General features: G+C 42.8%; 1 non-coding gene across 1 annotated transcript; it reads right to left on the bottom strand.

Moving 5' to 3' along the window:
- Positions 1-6,484: 6,484 nt before the first annotated feature.
- LOC142435234 (U6 spliceosomal RNA) lies at positions 6,485-6,586 on the bottom strand. The gene has a single exon (XR_012781337.1). It is a non-coding gene; the product is annotated as a U6 spliceosomal RNA (small nuclear RNA).
- Positions 6,587-14,033: the final 7,447 nt, after the last annotated feature.

The following is a 14,033-nucleotide window of genomic DNA, read 5'->3' as shown; positions in this document are numbered from 1 at the left end:
AGATCATTCAGTTCTTGAAATTCCAGATAGATAACTGTTCAGAAACAATAACAGGAGTAATAGTTCCCTGAGGGTATGGGAAGAGAGGTGAGGGAGCGGGGAGGGGGAGTGGGGATCTGGTAGCTGTAATGACTGTATAACCCCAATCTATGGGATTGGATAACAGAATTGTTTGTAAATGAGGAGTGGATTCTGTAAGATATGTTCAAAAAAACTCCTATTAAAAAAAAGAAGGGTTCCTGGGGGGTGGGGGGGATGGTGGGGAAGGGAGGGGACAAAGGAGAGCTGACATCAAGGAGTTTTTAAAAAAAATCATTTTATTGGGGGCTCATACAATTCTTATCACTATCCATGCATTGTGTCAAGAACATGTGTACATTTGTTGCCATCATCATCCTCAAAACATTTGCCTTCTACTTGAGCCCTTAATATCTGCTGCTCATTTTCCCCCTCCCTCCCCACTCCCCCCTACCTCATGAACCCTTCATCATTTATAAATTATTATTATTTTGTCATATATTACACTGTCTGACGTCTCCCCCCGCCTCTTCTCTGCTGTCCCTCCCCCAGGGAGGAGGCTATATGTAGATTCCTGTAATCAGTTCCCCTCCTTTTTTTTAATTAATAAATCTTTTTAGTGGGGCTCATACAACTCTTATCACAATCCGTACATACATCAATTGAGCAAAGCACCCTTATACATTCATTGCACTCTTCATTCTCAAAATTCACTTTCCACTTGGGTTCCTGGAATCAGCTCGGTTTCCCTTTTTTCCCTCTCCCCCTCCCTCCCCGCTCCCCCATTCCCCCTGGTCCCTTGATAGTTTATAAATAATTATTATATCTTATCTTACACTCCCCGGCATCTCCCCTCACCCACCTCCCCATTGCCCATCTTCCAGAGAGGAGGTTACACCTAGATCTCCAAGATCGGTTCTCCCTTTCTATGCCCCCTTCCCTCCTGGTGTCATGACTCCTACCGCGGGTGTTGAGGGGTTCATCTGTCCTAGATTCCCTGTGTTTCCAGATCCCTACTTCACCGCTGTACATCTTCTGGTATAACCAAGTCCGCAAGGCAGAATTGGGGTCATGATAATTGGGAGGGGAGGAAGCGTTCAGGAACTAGAGGAAGGTTTTGAGTTTCATTGCTGCTACACTGAACCCTGAGTGACTCATCTCCTCCTCACTACCCCTCTGGAAGGGATGTCCAGCTGTCTACAGATGGGCATTGGGTCCCCATCACGCACTCCCCCTCATTCACGGTGATGTGATTCTCACCATCCCGCCCCCCGCCTTTGTTGTTTGAGACCTGGTCTCCTCTGCCCTTCACGATCACCTATGTTGGTGTGCTGCTTCCGTGTGGGCTTTTTTGCTTCTGGGCTAGATGGCCGCTTGTTTGCTTTCAAGCTTTTAAGTCCCCAGATGCTATATATCTCAGTAGCCGGGCACCATCAGCCTTCTTCACCACACTTGCTTATGCACACTTTCGTCTTCAGCGATTATGTGAGGAAGGTGATCACACAATGATTGTTTTTGTTCCTTGGTGTCTGCTACATGGTCCATTCAACACCTTGTATTCACTTAGGCCGTGTGCTTCTTCCATGTGGGCTTTGTTGCTTCTGAGCTAGATGGCCGCTAGTTTGCCTTCAAGCCTTTAAGACCCCAGACGCTATATCTTTTTGATAGCTGGGCATCATCAGCTTTCTTCACCACGTTTGCTTACACACACGTCTGTCTTCACATGTACATATGTAAATAGATTTATGATTATGGGGGCAATAGACCGATGTGCATATATTCATAGGTTCAGTAGTAGGGTAGCAGATGGACATTGGGCCTCCTCATGCATACTCGCCCAAGACAATAGCACCTTGCCATGCTAAACGGTCATTGCATGAGATCCACCTTCCCGCCATGATCACTGAAGACAGACGTGTGTGTAAGGAGTTTAAGAAGAAAGAAAATGCTATGAAACTTATTGTGGTCATTGAAGGGTGGACTGTGATGCTCTCTATAAGAGCACCCAATAAAACGTTCAAAAAACAAACAAAAGCAACCACGGTCACAGTTATTATTTCTTCCTTAATGTATTCAGTTCCATGTTAAGTGTTAATAGAGAAGATGGGATGTCAATAAATTCTCTTGTTATTAAAAAAACACAAAAACGTTACAGTCACCCATTGTCTTCAGGTATAATGTAAAAAAAGATGGCTTTGGCATGGTGAATGCCCCAGTCCTCTCAGTTCTTTAGGAATGAACAAGATACATACTCTCATTATTTACAAAAGTTCTTGGCCTTGATGGCAATCATGGCGAGAGGTCTATATTTTTCATTTTAACTTCCATTTTCCCACAAACTTTTTGAAATTTACTTACAATTCTAGAGCTGTACCAGCTGCAAAAAAAAAAAATAGTTCTGCAAAAACATTTCCTATTAGCCGCTCCAAGCAGATATGCAAGGTCTCCAGGATAACAGCTGGTATCTTGAGAAATTGAATTTTCCAGTGCCAGGTAAGGTTGATGAGGTATTAGCTACTGAATGGAATACATCATATAAGATTTGACAAGCATGAATTAATACCTAATGTTCTCAAAAGGGGCGGGAGATGATTGGCGAGCAATCAGCGAGCATTCCCGAGGAGGCCACAGACATCGTGAAAGCAGATAAATATGAAAGTGCACCCCATTAGCAGGTCACAAATGGACTGGCACTGGTTCTGTATTGCCAAGGGTAAAATGAAAGCTTAAGGAAATGTGTGAACACAGCAGGGAATGATCACCTTCGCTCCCAGGCATCCAGAGATTTGTTCATAGGGCCTGGCTATTAAGACATGCACTTTGGCTGAAGGGGCTTGTAACCAAAGAACAAGGCCCTGTTCAACGCTGCCCCCTGTGTGGAGAAATACGTGCCCCTAACTTCTATTTCAACGACCAATTTGGACCGAAACCATGTCTAACCATGGTTTAAATTCAGTGTTAACAAACAACATGTAGCCAACCGACCAGTTCTCCTTCCTGAGCAAGGTAGCAGAATCTTCAGAAGTCTTGTGTTCATCAACCTCTCAGGGCTGCATAGATGATTCAGTGATCTTTAATCGGGAACAATCGATCCATCTCCTTGGGTGTTCGGGAATGTCCAGGGATACTTTCATGTTGTTGCATCTGGGTGGTATACTAATGACATCTACAGGGTAGAGACCCGGGACAGCCCTCACCACACAGAACGATTTAGCCCCACTGGTCAGTAATGGGAAGGGAGGGAGAGAGAGCCTGGCACAGAGACTAGGTGCTATAACAGCCTGGGCGGGTCCAGGTTTACAGAGAGGGTGTCTTCGGTCTGGAGTAGAAGTGGTCAGCTACAGAAGGGAAGACGCAGCCCAGGGTGTCCAATCTGATACATTTTCCATACAACATGCACCTTTCTGCTGTAGACTCCAGCATCCCATTGCCCCGGATGCCTCCTTGCTATTGACAACTGTTTTCGTGTTTGAAATTGTAGCATTACCAGCATTCTAAGAGAGGTCTTGGCGCTGAAATCTTGGCACTTTCGTGTTTCCCTGAGTCTGTGCGTATGTCATTGCCGTTATTGCTCTTCGTTGCAGTCATTTTGGTTCCAACTCACAACGACCCTGCGTACCACAGAATCAAACACTGCCTGGTCCGGTGGCATTCTCACAGTCGCTGTGACGTCTGAGCTCACTGTTGCTGCCACTGTGTCAATCCATCTTGTGGATGGTTTTCCTCTTTTTTGCCAAACATGATGCCCTTTACTTTACCAAACATGATGCCCTTTGAGTATAGTGGGTTATGTGTTGAGCAGCTAACCACAAGGTCTTCACCCCCAAAACTGTATACCCTCACAAACCCTAGATAGCGTGGTGATGAGTCAGAATCAACTCGATAGCTGTGGGTTTTTTGTTGTCCTTAGGTTCGACAAGTCAGTTCTTAGTCACAGCGTCTAAAGTGCAGGAGATGCAGTTTCGCTCTCCTTTCTTCTAAGGAAAATTCTGGCTGTATTTCAAGACAGATTTGTCCATTCCTCTTACAGTCCATGGTATGTTCAAAATTCTTCACCAACACCATGATTCAAAGACACCCATTTTTCTTTGCGTTTCCTGCATGGTCGTCCAGTTCTTTTGTGCATGTGCGACGATTAAAAATACCACAGCTTGGGTCAGATGCAGTAGTTAACATCTTTTGTTGAAACTAAATAACACATAGGGCACCTTTATATGAGTTACTTTAACATCAAAGTCAGCCAAGACTTCCCAGGAAGGATCAGTGAACCCATTGAGCAGATCTCGAAAGTAAAACCAAGAGAAAGTAAGGAACACATTTAAGTTACACAGTCAATCGGTCTTAAGTTAGGTCACCTGGCATCTTACCACCATGCCTGTAATAGAGTTAGGGAGTTACATCTTACCCAGACGGGTCATGAAAGCATGCGCCAAGGGCCATCCTTTGCTGTCTGTTCCTGGCCGTTCCTGATGGTTATGATGATGAGGCGTATTGAGCTATTATGCACCAGGCACTGTTATTTATGCTTTCCATGACTTAACCCATCTGATCAGTATTTAACATTTTAAAGAGGTCCTTTGCAGCAGATTTGCCTAATTAAATATGTATTTTGATTTCTTAACTGCTGCTTTTATGGGTGTTGATTGTAGACTGAAGTAACATTAAATTCTTGACCATTTCGATCTTCTCTTGGTTTATAGCGATGTTGTCTGCTGGTGCAGTTGTATAGATTTTTGTTTTCTTTAGGTTGAAGCATAATCCATATTGAAGGTTGTACCTAGTCTTTGATCCTCAGGCAGGTGAGCACATTCCGTCCTAAATCTCCTCTGTGGATATGGACTAGCAATGCAGCCATTGACTGCACAGCCGGAGTGACTGGAAATGATGTCTCCAAGAAGCCCTTGCCAGCAGTGTTTGCTTCATTTTGTTAATGAGGACACAATTGGGAAAGCCATCCTCTGGTGGTGGCTGCAAGTAGGTGACAATGGCTGCAGGCGCATACCTGAAAACCATTCCTTCAACACTGTAGGAAACCTAGGATGTTGGTGGTAGTTCCGGTACCTACTTACTGATCAGTTTTCTTGACTTTCTTTCCTCTAACCCTCTGGGAATTGTTTCCAAAACCAAACCAAACTCGCTGTCATCAAGTCGATTCTGAGTTTGGTTGTGAATCCTTTTTTTTAAAAAACAGTTTTATTATTACACATATGAGGTAGTTAGTTTATTGTGGCAACCCCGCTGATAAACACATGTGGAGTTAATTGAAGGGCTGAGGAATAAATGGCTTGGTTAGCTTAGCCTTTCTAGTTCTTGGGTCCCTTGCTTTCTGATGGTCGGACTAGAGGGTGCAGCTGCCTTAGCCAGTTCCCTGCTTTAGCTGGCAAGGCTCACTTCCTGCAAGATATCCCCTAGGAGAAGCCACATGGACCTACCCCAACACAGTCCTGGGTGCTGGAGCAGCTGTGTGGAGACCTCTGCCAGTGTTGAGATGTTTACACATTCACTGACTTGGCTTTCCTTCTGCAGTTGGCATCATTGTGTCTGTTTTGTGAGATGGAGAAGGACTCTGTGGACTGGTGTTGGCCATATGGCTTAATGGGTTAATGTTGGACTTGTGGGTGTGGGCAGCACTCGGTTGGAATGTTTTCTTGATGCACATTTAACCTTTATATACAACTCTCTTCTACATGAATTGCTGTGGATTTGTTTCTCTAGAGTACCCAGACTAACAGAACAAACCACATCCCATACACGTCAATTGTTCAATCATATCAAGAAGAATTGTACAATCATTACCAACACCAGTGTTATGACATTTTCTTCCCTTTTTATTCCCTCGTGATTAAATTGACTTTAAAGTGTGTTGTGTCATCTCCCACTCCTGTCTCCAGTCCTCATGCCCCAAATCCTTTCACCCTCCCCATCTTCCCCACCCTATATCCCCTATCAACCTTTGCATTAGTTCTCATCACTATGCATTCACTCCTTCTGTGCTTCGCAGACTGTTCAACCCAGCAGAAGTGGTGAAGAACAAAACCAAAATAAAGCGGTAAGGATAAAACAATAGTAATACAATGAGAAAATTAAAACAATGAGTTAGAAAGAAACAACCACCATCAATATTTTAAAAGCTAGGGAAGACATTTTTGCCACGAAACAAGGAAGAGATCTTTCCATCTAGAACAAATTCAAGGTGGGCCTAGAGCAGTGGTTCTCAACCTGTGGGTCGCAGCCCCTTTGGGGGTCTAATGACCCTTTCACAGGACTTGCCTGATTCATCGCAGTAGCAAAGTGACAGTGATGAAGTAGCAATGAAAATGATTTGATGGTTGAGGGGTCACCACCACATGAGGAACTGTATGAAAGGGTCATGGCATGAGGAAGGTTAAGAATCACTGCGCTAGAGGGAGGGCAACTGACTAAGTATCACGTTTGAGGCAGCATAATCAGGAAGGAATACAATGAAAAAAATATGGACTACTTCACAAATTTGGGTGTTTTCCTTGCGCAGGGGCCATGCTTCTCTGCATCGTTCCAATTTTGGTGTATGTGCTGCCAAAGTGAGCACTGGCTTTGAATCTTTATGGGAGTAGAAAGCCTCATCTTTTCGCCATAGAGCAGCTGGTGGGTTCAAGGTGCCGACCCTGCAGTTAGCAGCCCAACCCGGAATCGAGTATGCCACCAGGGCTCCTTGGGAGTTGTATAAATCTCTCTCATTCCCTACGGAAAATCCTTTATGCTGAAAATACCAAGAGTTCCCTCTGTTTTCATGGCTAAACCTTGACTGATCATCTATACTTTGACCTGCCAGTGTTGAGGATTCATTGGTGGGTGGGGTTGGGTGCAGGTAACAGGGTGTCAAGGTGTTTTGAAAGATGCTAAGATGATAAGCAAATCCATTAGACTGAAGTCAAGGTGAAGTCATTTTGAGAGGAAGGGAGATCCTCCATGATGAATATGCTCTCATCTGCACAGAGATGCCAGGCTGTGTTAAACTGATGGATTAAAAAGCAATGCAGATTTTGAAGATGGGAATTGAAGCCCTCTGTAAATCTGCACAGGCAAGGGCTGAAGGAAAGAAGAGCTGGCCATGGAAATGTCATTAGGATGCATGCGGTGGTGGCACTTTTTGACTTCTCTCGGGCCCCTATGCACTTATACTGGGGCTTAGGGTCCTGTGTGGTGCTCTGAAGTGAAAAGGACAATTTACCACGAAAAAGTCAGAATCCTGGGTGACTGTGCAGGTGATAAATCTACCGTGTAAAGGTTCCTTGAGAGACCAGAAAGGTAGAATTTTTAAAGTCCAAATGCCCGAGTCATCTAAGGGAATGAATGGATGTTTAGTTAATATACTTCCACGGTAGCCAAGTGTTTGCCATTCTCTATCTAGAGCTTCTTTCCACTGTTCACTCAGAGGTTGGGGAGGTTGGGGACAGGAATTTTTCAGCCAGAGACCCTAGTTAGAATAACTTAGAATTTTTAAAAATCATTTTATTATGGGCTCATACAATTCTTATCACAGTCCATACATACATCAATTGGTTAAAGTGCGTTTGTACATTCATTGCCCTCATCATTCTCAAAACATTTGCTCTCCACTTAAGCCCCTGGCATCCGCTCCTCATTTTTATCCCTCCCTTTCCACTCCCCCTCCCTCATGAACCCTTGATAATTTATAAGTTATTATTTTGTCATATCTTGCCCTAGCCGGCATCTCCCTTCACCTTCCTTTTCTTTGTCCATCCCCCAGGGAGGAGGTCACATGTAGATCCTTGTAATCGGTTCCCTCTTTCCAACCCACTCACCCTCTACCCTCCCAGTATTGCCCCTCACACCCCTGGTCCTGAAGGTATCATATGCCCTGGATTCCCTGTGTTTCCAGTTCCTATCTGTACCAGTGTACACCCTCTGGTCTAGCCAGATTTGTAAGGTAGAATTCGGATCATGATAGTGGGGGGCAAGGGGGAGGAGGAAGCATTTAGGATCTAGAGGAAAGTTGTATGTTTCATCATTGCTACACTGCACCCTGACTGGCTCATCTCCTCCCTGAGACCCTTCTGTAAGGGGATGTCCAGTGGCCTAAAAATGGGCTTTGGGTCTCCACTCCACACGCCCCCCCCCCATTCACTATGATAAGATTTTTTGTTCTGATGATGCCTGATACCTGATGCCTTCGACATCTCATGATTGTACAGGCTGGTGTGCTTCTTCTATGTGGGCTTATTTTCTTCTGAGCTAGATAGCCTCTTGCTCACTTTCAAGCTTTTAAGACCTCTGATGCTATATCTTTTGATAGTGGGGCACCATAAGCTTTCTTTGCCACATTCGCTTATTCACCACATTGTCTTCAGTGATTGTGTCAGGCAAGTGAGCATAATGGCATGCCAGTTTAATAGAACAAAGTATTCTTGCATTGAGGGAGTACTTGAGTGGAGGCCCAATGTCCATCTGCTACCTTAATACTAAACCTATACATATATGCACATAGATTCACATCCTCGTATATAAATATATCTACATATGTACATGTCTTTATTTAGACCTCTATAAATGCCCTTTACCTCCTAGCTGTTTCCTCTATTTCCTTTGACTTTCCTCTTGTCCCACTATCATGCTCAGCCTTCATCTGGGTTTCAGTAATTCCTCTCGGTTACACTACCTTTGCTCATCCCCTACAAGACCTCCTACACCCTCCTCACCACCGATTTGGATCACTTGTTGTTCCCTTGTCCCTAGATTTGTTTATACCACTACATTTCCCCCCACCTCCCCGTCTCCCATGTCCCCCCAGAACTGACGGTTCCACTGTTTTCTCCTCCAGATTGTTCATCTAGTCTATCTTATTTAGACAGACCTGCAGAGATAATAACATGCACAAAAACAAGACAGGGAAAAAACCAAGCAACAAAATAAAACAAAACAACAACAACAAGCCAACGACAAAAAACCAAAACATAGTGGGGTTGGCCATGTGGTCCTCTCTGTGGATTGGCTGCTCTGAGCAGGAAAATTGTCCTAAAGGCTTGGTGGGCCTGGATGTGCTCCACTCTCTCTCCTACTCCCCCTTCGTTTGCTCCCATGTGCTCTGATCAGAAATGTCCCTCTCCTGGAGCTGCAGATTCAGTGCTATCCTCTAAAATAAATTCTACTGGGGGGAGGGTAAGATGTCCACGTAGTTGGGATTGGGGCCGGCCCCTCAGACCTCGCCACTGGTTCCCTACTCCATGCCGGCATGTTGCATTCACATCTTGGAGCACTGGGTTGAAGTCTGGTCCCTTTTTCCCTGTGGAGATTTAAACAACACCCTGCCCTTGGGTGAGTTAGTGCCCTTTGCCCCACTATCCATTTCTTTTTTTTCTTTCCCTACCTCCTTTTAATTTGGCTACAGTATGTATCCCTGGATTAGGTCTGACCCCTGCCATACTACCTGGTCCTCACCCCAGGAATGTTTGTATACAGTAGCTTTTCCCCTAAGCTCCTTTTGCCTTTTTTTAAAGCTCACCTCAGTGGACTCATATTGTACTTGTCCTTTTGTGCTTGGCTTACTTCCTTAGCATGATTTCGTCCAGTTCGTCTCATGCAGTGATGTGCTTCATACGTTCATCACTGCTTTTTAGCGATGCGTAGTACTCCACTGTATGTGTGTACCACAGTTTTATAATCCACTCATCAGTTGATGGATATTTGCGTGTTTTTTTCCAACTCCTTGCAATTATGAATTGTGCCGCAATGAACATTGGAGCACGGACGTCTGGCCTTGGTTTGTTTCTTGCCTCTTCTGGGTATATGCCCAGTAGTGGGTTGCTGGGTCGTATGGTAACTCGATTTCCATGTTTTACAAAACACCAGATCGATTTCCATAGTGGCTGTACATACTTACAGGTCCATCAGCGGTGGATGAGAGTTCCTGTCTCCCCACAGCCCCTCCAACACTGGTTGCTTTCTGATTTTTTGAATTGGGTTATCTTTGAGGATGTTAGGTGGTACCTCATTGTTGTTTTAATTTGCATTTCTCTTATGGATAAACATAGGAACATTTTCTCCTATGCTTGTTGGCCATTCAGGTTTCCGCTCCTGTGAAACTTCTGTCCAGGTCCTTTGACCACCTCCTCGGTGGACAATTAGTTTTTTTCCTTTTGGACGCTGTCACAGTATTGTAGATTTTAGTAATAAGGCATTTGTCTGATGTGTCATTGCTAAAGATATTTTCACAGTCCATGGACTCTCTTGGTGAAGTCTTTTGATGTACACAGGTGTTTCATCTTCAGTAGAGCCCATTTGTCAATTTGTGCCTCCTCTGTGTTTGTGTCCTTCCTTATTTCTGATAGTCTATATATTCCCTCTGCCAAAGTTCTCAAGTTGGTCCCAATTCCCTGATTGATGGCCCTAATATTTGGGGTTTTACTTCAAGGTCTGTGATCCACCTTGAATTTATTCTGTGCATGGAGTGAGATAAAAGTCTTGCTTCATTTTTATGCAGGTAGATATCCATTTTTTCCAGCACCACAAATTGAAGAGGGCATTCGCTTCCCATTGGATATTTTTGGGTCATTATCAAAGATCAGTGGTCTGTTTGCTTATGATTTTATTTCTGGGTTCTCAGTTCTTTTCCCTTGCTCTGAGTATCTGTCATTATACCAATACCAGGTGGTTTTGATAACTGTGGTTGTATAATATGTGCTAAAGTCCGGTAAAGCCAGCCCTCCCACTGTGTCCTTCTTGAGGAGTTCTCTGCTAATTCTGGGCCTCTTCCCTCACCATATGAAGTTGGTCATTAGTTTTTCCATTTCTTTGAAGAAAGATGAGGGTAATTGTACCTGGATTGCATTAAACTTATGTAGTGCTTTAGGCAGAACTGACATCTTGACTATATTGAGTCTTCCAATCCACGAGCATGGAATATTCTTCCATTTGTTGAAGTCACTCTTGGTTTCTTGTAATAGTGTTCGGTAGTTTTCCCCATATAGACCTTTTGTTCTTTTAGTCAGGTATATTCCTAGATATTTCCCTTGATAACCTTGCCTATTTCTTTTATTGCTACGGGTCTGTTGAGAATCTTGTTATCCTTTGGGGATAGTCTAGGAAGGGATTGTTTTTCCAAGATTTTGTCCATGTCATCCAGGTTGTTGAATTTACTGGAGTACAATCTTTTGTAGTACTGTGTAATTATCCTTTCGATTTCATTAGGGTTTGTTGTAATGTCCCCTTTTTTGTTTCTCATTCTTGCTATTGAAATTTGTTCCCTCCTTTCTTTGGTTAGATTTGCCAGTGGTCTGTTAATTCTGTTTATCCTTTCAAAGAACCAACTTTTAGCAACATTATTTTTCCATAGTTTTCTTATTTTCCCTCTCCTGAATCTCAGCCCTGATTTTTATTACTTCTTTTCTTTTGCTATTAGTGGGATTGTCCTGCTGACTCTACTCTGGTTGCTGTAAAATTTGTGCCAGCACATCAATCATGAGTCTCTCTTCATTTTTCAGGTGTGCATGTATTGCTATGAAACTTCCTCTGATAACTGACTTTGCTGTGTCCCATAAGTTTTGGTATGTCGTGTTCGCATTCTCGTTGGTTTCTAGAATTTTCCTAATTTCATCTCTGATCTGTGCCAGTACGCACTCCTTTTGCAATAGAGAGTTATTCCTCCTCCAATTGTTTGTTCTTGTTTTCTTTGTCTTCCTTTTGTGCTTTTCCAGCCTTATGGCACAGTTGTTAGAGAGAGAGGTCTGTGTGATATCAATGTGCTTAAATTTATGCAGATTCATCTTTTACCCCAGAATGTGGTCTATCTTCAAATATATGCCATGCAAGATTGAAAAGAATGTGAAAAATTTTTTTGTATTTGGATAAAAAGCTCTGTAAATATCTATCAGGTCAAATTGTCTAATTTTAGTGTTTTGATCTCTAGCCTCCTTGTTGTTTCTTTCACTGTGCTCTATCTTTCTCAGAGAATGGTGTACTGAGGTCACCCAGTACAATTGTTGGGGCTGTGATTTCTTTTTTCATTTTTTGAGTGTTTGGTTGACGTATTCAGCTGGTCTCTCAGTCAAGGAATATATGGTTACAATGCTTAGTGGTTCTTTGTGTATTGTTCCCTTGAGCATTATATAGTGTCCCTCCTAATCTCTTTTTATGGTTTGTATTTTGAGGTCAATTTTATCTAAGATTAGAATTGCAACCCCTGCTTTTTGTAATTGCAATTTGCTTGGTATACCTTTCTCTAACCTTTGATTCTCAGCCTATTTTTGTCTGTAATATTGAGATGTGTCTCCTGTAGGAGAAGGAGTGTGTTTTCTTAGCCAGTCTGCTAGCCTCAGTCTTTTATTGCCTGAGTTCAGGCCATTGATATTCATGGTTATTATCTCTATCTGCAGACTCTGTGAATTCATCTTATACCTTTTGTGTTGGGTGTTTTCCTACCTTCCTTTCTTATTAGTGTGCTGTGCGTGTGTGTCTGTGTATCATTCTTGACTTGTTCGTCGGCAGGGTTTTCTCCAGCCTTGGGATATGCTGCACAGGGTGGAGCTCACATAACTTGGTGTGGGGCAGGGATAGAGAGAACAGAGGGAAACAAAAGTAACAATGCAGCTGAGTCCCAACCCCTGCCCGTGGAGCTGCAAGGGTTTAGTCCCTGGTCAGAGGTGGCAGCAAGCTGTGGCTGTGTTGACATTGAGGACCTGTGCTGACTCCAAATGGTCCTGGGTCCGTCCGGATGAGACAGTGTTGGGGCTAAGGTCAAACCGTAGCCGGCTTCCACTGTGGATAGCCAAAAGCCCCCACCCCCACAAAACCTTGTGGATCTGCACCTACTTATCTTTATGATGCTCTTCCTGCTATGCAGCAGTGTTGAATTTCCCTCTTAATAACTTTTCTGGGCTGATTTCTGCGGAGTCCCTCTGGTATGTGCTACTCCATCACCATTTTCCTGGAAGTCTCCATAACTTAGGATTTCGTTGAGAATTTTTGCATCCATAACTATGAGAGATATTTGTCTATGATTTTGTTTTTTGTGGTCTGGGTTTGGTGTCAGGGTTATGCTGAAAAATTGAATTTGACAGTATTCCATCATTTTCTATACTCTGGAATACATTTGATTAGAATTGTTTGTCAGCTTTCCCCTGGATTATTTGGTCCAACTCTCCAATGAAATTATTTGGGCCTAGATTTTCTGTTGCTTTTGGGGTTTTTTAATGACTCAACCAGTTTCTCCTTTCATTATGAACCTTTCCAAAATTTTCTACTTCAATCCATGTTAGTTTAGCTACGCAGCGTGTTTCTAGGAATCTGTCCCTTTCTTCTAATCTTTCCAACTTTCTGGAGTACAGTTTTTCATTGTATTCTACTATTGTTTTTGTTTCAGTTATAAAGTCACCCATTATTTTCTTGTTCGTGTTATTTGCCTTTTTGAATTCTTTTGTCCTTTCTTAAGATTTCCAGTGGTTTGCAAATTTTAATAATCTCTTCAAAGAACTAATTTGTCATCTTGTTGACTTTGTTCATTTGTTTTTCGTTTCACTTATTTCTGTTCTAATTTTATTATTTATTATCTTCCGGTGACTGTGGACTTATTTTGCTGCTCTTTTTCTAATTGTTGGAGGTAGTGGGTTGTGGTTTAAATTTGGACCTTCTTTATGATGTGTCACTGTATTGCTATAAATTTCCTTCTAAGCACTGCTTTTATTGTGTCCCAAAGGTTTTAATAAGTTCTCTCTCCATTCTAAATTGAGTCAAAGTATTTTTTAGTATTCCTTTTTCATTTGTTCCATCACTCGGTAGGTTTTTAAGTAAAGTGTGATTTAATTTTCAGGTATGTATATTTTCCTTTGATCATTCTATTGCTGTTTTACCATTGTGCATATAGTCTTGTGATCTGAGAAGCTGCTTTGTAGTATTTTGGTGTATTTAAACTTATTTAGGTTTGCTTTGTGATTTAACACTGGTCTACTCTAAATAATATTCCATGTGTGTTTGAAAGGAATGCATATTGTGCTGTTTTGGGGTGGGGTGCTCTCTATAGG

This window comes from Tenrec ecaudatus, chromosome X (assembly GCF_050624435.1).
Source record: "Tenrec ecaudatus isolate mTenEca1 chromosome X, mTenEca1.hap1, whole genome shotgun sequence".
NCBI classification, from domain to species: Eukaryota; Metazoa; Chordata; class Mammalia; order Afrosoricida; family Tenrecidae; genus Tenrec; species Tenrec ecaudatus.
The sequence above is the reverse complement of the archived record's forward strand: the minus strand, read 5'-3'. Positions and strand labels throughout refer to the sequence as shown.